Source organism: Nicotiana attenuata, unplaced genomic scaffold, assembly GCF_001879085.1.
Source record: "Nicotiana attenuata strain UT unplaced genomic scaffold, NIATTr2, whole genome shotgun sequence".
Taxonomy (NCBI): domain Eukaryota; kingdom Viridiplantae; phylum Streptophyta; class Magnoliopsida; order Solanales; family Solanaceae; genus Nicotiana; species Nicotiana attenuata.
Genome location: NW_017670850.1, coordinates 366,674 through 374,776, shown reverse-complemented (window position 1 = coordinate 374,776; position 8,103 = coordinate 366,674).

Sequence of the window (8,103 nt, the reverse complement as noted above, 5' to 3'; positions counted from 1 at the left end):
CAAAACATTTGGACATACCTATATATGCATACATATGCTATTTTGAAAGTATTTTGCATATTAAAAATATTTAGGGAAAAAATTAGGGTATCAACAACTGCCCCTCTTTACCCGGGAAGGATGAAAGAGTTCTCGGGTAAAGATATGATGGCCAATTTTGACCTGGCGAAACGGTTTGAAGAGGTTTGGCCGTGCTCTGGCTTCTGAGCTGCCTACATATCCCTGGTCTTACAGGAATCAGNGTTTTAAAAATACTAAATAAATTTGTAAAAATATGCAAAAAATTACATTAGCTATATTTTAGCATAAATATGAGAGTCCAATAAATGAATCACCAAAATGATAATTTTGTTATTGGATTTTTCTGGATAAGATAGGGCAATAAATATATTATTAAAATCTTTAAAAATTAAGGAAAAATAATAAAATATTTGGACATACCTATATATGCATACGTATGCTATTTTGAAAGTATTTTCATATTAAAAATATTTAGGGAAAAAATTGGGTATCAACAATATACAGTACCGAGTGGTTGAGCATGATGAGTAGAAAGTGTGAGACGGTGAGATTGAGTACTCTGAGAGTGTGAGTACATGATTCATCTCTAGATACATGGCATTGGCATGCATATATGACATACATGCATAAAGATGCATTTTTCTCATGTTGTACAGTACGTCATTCATGACTTTTTACACATATTGATATGTGGTCATAGAGAGGCATTTCACATTTGCTATCTGGAAAGAAAATAAACATCTTATTTACTGTCCAAAGGATTTTTAGACAAATTACTGTTTCCAAACTATCTCATATTTTACGACGATTCGGTAAAGGATTTGAGTTTTCACTGATATTCTTGAAAAGCGGAACTATTTTCAGAAAACTGTTAAAAAGTTGTGCATTCTAATCTCTGAGTTACTCCTTATCTATATGCTCTATGTTGTTATGAACTGCTATTAGTTATTGGTGTTGGACCAGACCTATGTTCCAGCTCGTCACTGCTTTCAACCTAAGGTTAGGTCTGTTACTTATTCAGTACATGGGGTCGGTTTTACTCAGACTACACTTCATGCACATTGCGTGCAGATTTTGGATGCCGATGTTGCTGTGTTCGATGGGAGCTGGTTGGAAGGTATACCTGTGTCCCTGTTGTAGTTGCCTCTTGTTCATGGTAGCCTTAGTTTTTTTAAAACTCTGTTTATGTACTTTTCAAACAGAAAGTGTATTTAGTTCATACCTGCTTTGTAAACTCTATTCTTAGAAGTTCATGATTTGTACTACCAGTCCTATTGGGGAATGAATAAGATTCAGATAATTCCTTTGTTTAATTGTCTTATTAAAAAGTTAATTGAAATTGGATAGTTATTAGTTGGCTTACCTAGCGGGTTGGATTAGGTGCCATCACGACTAGTGGATTTTGGGTCGTGAAAGTCCTTAAATTGAAACCCTAAAGAACAAGCGTAAAATGGAGTGTATTATAGAAATTTGTATCAAACCACCACTATTATCCTTAGCCTCGCGGTGGGCGCCAAACTATTTACCCTTAAAAGGTATAACAATTAAATATGTACGCCTAAGAATATGTAGATTGATTCAACACAAGTAATCAAGAATTTTAGATAAATAAATCAAAGATAAAATAAATAACCAAACCAGTTGTTACGTGAAGTCCAGGCTTGGATTTAAGCTTAACAATAGATCTACTTTCGACCGGATCCTTGATTCGGAGCCAAATATTATGAAGAACTATGTTTAAAATAAGAATTTTTCAATAGCTAGAAAACAGGGAAATTAGTTTGTATTGCCTTGATATGCGTGTTACAATGTGTATTGAATGAAAAGGCTTCCCCTTTATATAGTAGGAGAGTATCATCCCTAGTACAACTCTAAAAAAGGTAAAAAAATTCTCCTTTCTCGTTAATTACTGATATGATACCGACGGCGGGCGAGATTCGTGGCGTGATATCCGGTCCACACCACGGCTTTCTTGTTAGTCGTGTACAACTGTTCACAGCGCTTTCCGAGGTTCAGGAGCTCGCTCTGGTCGGGGGTGTTGTCTTGTCAGGCCCGGTGGCAAGCACTCCGTTTGCCCCCTGGTACGAGAAGTCCCTAGCTTCGATTCTGATCCCATGGAGTCATATCTTCGCTTCATTTAACCCACCGAAAAATCGGGGTATATGTTACTCTCGGTTGAACCCGTATACAGTCTTGGCTAAATCAAGCACTAATTGTATTATTCTTCTTTAATCGAGCTGATCAAATGGTTACCTAAACTTAAATAATTCCCCTTTCTATCTTTTGTTTTGGTTATATGATCGTAACTAGATAAAGGAGCTAGTTTTGAACATCTGCACTAGATTTTCTTCTTTCGTTATTCCCATTAAAGGCCTACGAGTTTTTTTCTGTAGTTTTTATATTTTTAAATTGTTTAAAAAATAACTATATTCTGAAACTAATTCCTACATTAGTAATTTAGTACCACCTCTCCTAGCACATTAGGGAGAAAGCAAAAGGAAGTTCCTTAGTTGAAAATTAAGTAAATCTGTAGAGTAATTCGAGATTCTGATAATAATTTAATTGTTTTTTGTTTTCTGAAAAAGTGTTATAAAATAATAAAAGAACAAGAGCAATATTGCAGAGAAAGAGAGAGAGAGGGAATTCTTATTGAATTTTGGGATGAATTATAATGGAATAGAACCCTCTATTTATAGGGAGAGAGTGACTTAGCCACCAAGTAATAAACCCTAGAATCTCTCTAAATATAGACATTCACCATAAATAAAATTCTATTTATAACACTCCCCCTTGAATGTCTATTCAACAGATAATGTGCCTCGTTAAAACTTTACCTAAAATAAAACCCAGTGGGAAAAAAATTCTAGAGAAGGAAAAAGAGTACACATATCTAACAATACGCTTTTTGGTTGCCTCGTTAAAAACCTTGCAAGGAAAACCCAGTGGGACAAAACCTTGTAAGGGAAAAAGAGTACAACGCGTATTAACTCCCCCTGATGAGAGCATCAATTCACATCCTTAAGCATTTGCATTCCAATCTTGTGCACCATCTTCAAAAGATCGTTGATAGATATTTGATAAACAATATCAGCCATATTAACTTCAACGAATTTGTTTCAACTTGAAATCATCATCCCTGATAGATGTATTGTCTTCATATGATCTTGTTGGAATCATCATTTCAATATCTTCACATAGGGGTGAAAACTCTTGCTATCATATTATCATGCTCATAGTTATAGCAAGATACATATGTGCACAAATTGCATTTAGGATATAGTACTTCATGACCATGAATTCTATATGCTTTAAGCAATTTAAATCCTTCAGGGATTGTTAAGTTATATAAGCCATATAATAGACTTTAGATGCATATCAAGTTTTCATGTCATGCTAGACATATAAGATAAATAAAAGTGATTGCACACACTATTGACTTTATACTTTCAAGTGTTTGAAATGCAGGTCCAAAACAACATGTCTTTCATATGAAACCAATTCTACTTGAATTGTTTCTATAGACATAAGATCCTCATATATATATTTAGTGCTATTATAGATGTCGTCGACAAATATTTTATATCGATTTCAACATTTTAATAAAGACATAACATAGAGATCTCTTCATTCATTTCAGGTACCTAAACCTCTATTGAGATTTTATGAAGCATTATGTCATGTGATCTTCTAGATCACTTGTCTCCTTTATTATGATCATTTTGATCATTTGCTCATCTTCTTTATCAAGAAGTTTATTTGAAACCGATTTGTCTATATGCTTTAAGCGTACCATAGACTTTGTCCTTCTAGGACTTAATAGGAACATTTGCATTGAGAATATAGTTACTTTCTTTGGGTCAGCAAATGCGTATGGCATGCTTTGCAATATATTGCAGATGAATTATCCTTTTATGAACTTCAAGTTCATATTATCCTATTCGAGGATCTATATGTATAAATAATAATTCATTCCATGTAACTTTTTTCTCAACTGTTGTATCTTGTCTCCCCCTCATGTTAGAAAAACTAACTTGCTTCCTCAACTTTGAAAATCCATCTTTGTGCATTATGGTGTTAATGAAAATATACGCCGCACAGCAATAATAATAAAATAGAACTATTTGGTTCCTAACCCTGAACCATTTGTGAGGGGAGAATGTAATATACTTTCGTATATAACCTATATCAAACTGATATAGATAACTTTTGTTCTCATAAGCGATAGTTTAGCTGTTAAGTGGAGGCACTCAATATATCATTTTGCTAAACCAACTGCGATCTAAACCAACTTATCAAGATGAACTATCTTGAATAAAAAATCTGGAAATTATGCTCTAAATCAAATTATTGAGCAAGTTACCTCGCAAACACCATGTTGCGGGTTAATAATAATTGCACATGTAATCATCCCATAGATGCATCTTATGTGGTATACATGGCAGGTGAATGGGCCTATATTCACCTTTGATATTTCCAGCATTCATGGGATTCAATCCCAATTTTAATTGGTCTATTAATTAATGAGAACAAGCAACGTAAGAGAATTCGTAAAGAACTTTCTAGTTCTTTAACATTTACCCATGTGAATTCTCTATCATATTTGCACATCATACTTAAATTGATATGGCTAAACCAATTATGCCAACTGAATAAATTATCAATATTAATAAACTTCAGATTTACGCCATGACGTGTGCAATTATCAATAAACTCCAAGTTTATTATGAAATGGGTTTTATATCAATAAATATCCATGTTATTGTGGTATTCTGTCACGACCCGGATTTCCCACCATCAGAGTCGTGATGGCGCTTACTCGTGGTAGCTAGGCAAGCCAACTTAATTACCTTTCCATCACTAGCAATTATCTTTAACAGTTTATAACATCAATATAGAACATAAGTCTAATAAGAACAATAGCGGAAGTCTGTCTTAAAAATGGTGAATTTAAAACGCGGAATAGTCAAAACAACCTCTACCCAAGATTTGGTGTCACATTACTCACGAACCACTAAGAATAAACTAAATACAAAAGTCTGAAAGAAATATAACAGCTGTCTGCCTCAAAACAAGGAGGCAACAGTATAAAACAAAACAATGAGAAGAGACGCCGGGCCTGCGGACGCCTGCAAGGCTACCTCAGTCTCGTGAATATGAATTGCCTGCTTCCGAACTACTACTGCTGCTGCTCCTCAAAACCTGGACCTGTGCAAAAGTGCACAAAAGTGTAGCATCAGCACAACTGACCCCATGTGCTGGTAAGTGTCTAGCCTAACCCCGGCGAAGTAGTGACGAGGCTAGACCGGATACCACATAAACCTGTGCAGTTATAGATATACAGCGAAAATCGAATACAAAGCAATTACCAACATGGGAGGGGAAACATGCTATGGGTAGTTACCATAATAACAATAATCCAGAGTAACAACTAAAACAACTTAGGTTCACAGTGAACAAGGAATCAATACTCAAATGTAAACACATAGCCTAAATGATTGTTGCGGCGTGCAACCCGCTCCATAATTTCCATTGTTGCGGCGTGCAACCCGCTCCACAATATCCTTGTTGCGGCGTGCAACCCGACCCATATCATTTAACATGTATCATTGTTGCGGCGCGCAACCCGATCCTCATATGTTATTGTTGCGGCGTGCAACCCGATCCTCAATATCACTGTTGCGGCGCGCAACCTGATCCTCACATATTATTGTACAGTCCGACTCCCCAAACAATAGTCACAATCAAGGGGCACAAAATAAGCAAATATTTGACAAACATCCCGGCAAGGGAAAGAATTCAACAAATGCAAACAAACGTCCCGGCAAGGGAATAATCAACAACGCTTTCTCTTTCTTACTTTCCTTATCTTTTAATTCACCTTACTATTTTGAGCCAACGCTCCAAAGAATCAAGTCATTTCGTATACTTTCGATATTCATATCACAATTCAAGCCAATGCTCCCAGGAATCAAGTGATCATATTACCGTTCACATGTTATTCACAACAACTAGGAATCCTCCAATAAACACGGAGTTCACAACCAAGTCAAGATAATTATATTATAGACTCACGGTCATGCTAGACACCAATGTATAGATACTCGTCACCATGCCTATACATCGTACTCGATCACATAGCAATTAGCAACAAGACTCAACTCCTATTCCCTCAAGCTAGGGTTAAACCAAACACTTACCTCAAAGCCTGGAGATCCGCTTAATCCTCAACTATTGCTTTACCTCGTGATTCAACCTTCAATTCAGTGATATCTAGGCATAATCAATTTAATAATATCAATAAAGACTCAATGGTAACATCCCATAGCCTAGATATGAATTTCCTAGCATTATTCCAAAAATCCCGAAATTAGACACCGGGCCCACATGGTCCAAACTCGAGGCTCGGACCAAAACTCAATCACCCATAACCCCAACGAGTCCAAAGATATAATTTTGCGTTTTTTAAGATTCGACCCCAAATTGAGGTTGAATCACCCAAAATTCTCAAAACCCTAACTCTACCCCAAAACCCATAATTTCTACCTTGATTTCATGTTTTTAGGGCAGGAATTCACTAATTAATGAGAAATTGAAGGAAACAAGTTTAGATAACACTTACCCCAGAATGTTTGGTGAAGAATCGCTCTACAAGTCGCCTAGGGGCTGTGGAGAAGAAAGCTCGTGTATTTTTGTGATAAAACCTGTAGCTACTGTTTCTGTTTTTAAAAAAATCGCTGGGCAAAATTGCCCTACGCGATCGTGGAAACAGGGATGCGATCGCGAAGGGTTCCACTGACTGGTCATCAGCGATCGCGCGTGGAGGAATACGCGCGATCGTGTAGAAGAACTACTGGGGGGGTCCAAGATTGGCCTACGCGAAACGCGCTGCATAGGGACGCAAACGCGATAGAGAACAGAATAGACCATCGCGATCGCGACGCGCCAGAACGCGAACGCGATGAAGGAAATACTGGGGTTTGAATTAGCATAACGCGATCGCGGTAGGGAACACCGAGCGAACGCGCGATGGAGGAGATAAACAAGGCACTGCGAACGCGTGCCTAGGGCCGCGTTCACGAAGAACAAGGTCGCAACAGAGAAAATCTGATCCTATTTCCAAGTGTAAAAACACCCCGGACCACCTCCAATTCACTCCCGAGCCCTCGGGGCTCCTAACCAAACACACACACTAACTCAATAACATCCTACGAACTTACTCGAGCGATCAAATTGCCAAAATAACATCAAAATCATTGAATCAAGCCTCAAACTCATCATTTTCATTTCAAAATTCATGAACTTCCAACTTTAGACATTTAGGTTCGAAACACGTCAAACGACGTCCGATTTCGACCAAACTTTACAGAAAGCGCTTAAACAATATATAAGACTTGTACCGGGCGTCGGAACCAAAATACGAGCCCGATACCACAGTCTTTTAATCAATTTTCATTTCCATTTTCCTTAATAATTTCAGAAAACCAATTTCACAGAAAAATTCATTTCTCGGGCTCTAGACCTCGGAATTCGACTCCGGGCACATGCCCGAGTCCCATATTTTTCTACGGACCTTCCGGGACCGTCCAATCTCGGGTCCGGGTCCGTTTACCAAAAATGTTGACCGAAGTCAACCTTAAACATATTAATATCAAAATTCTTTAAATTTTTTCACAGGATTCACATATTTAAACATAAAAGCTTTCCGGCTAAGCGCCCGGACTGCGCACGCAAATCGAGACAAGTAAAAATGAGGTTTTCAAGGCCTCGGAAGCACAGAATGAATAAGGAAACAGGTGATGACCCTTTGGGTCGTCACATCCTCCACCTCTAAAACAACCGTTCGTCCTCGAACGGACAAAAGAAAGAAGTACCTGAGTCGGGAAATAGATGTGGATAACGGCTCCGCATGTCAGACTCGGACTCCCAGGTCGAGGCCTCAGGTGGCTGACCTCTCCACTAAACACGAACAGAAGGAAAACTCTTCGACCTTAACTGTCGGACCTGCCGGTCTAGAATAGCTACTGGCTCCTCCTCATATGACAGATCCTTGTCCAACTGGACAGTGCTGAAGTCTAATACATG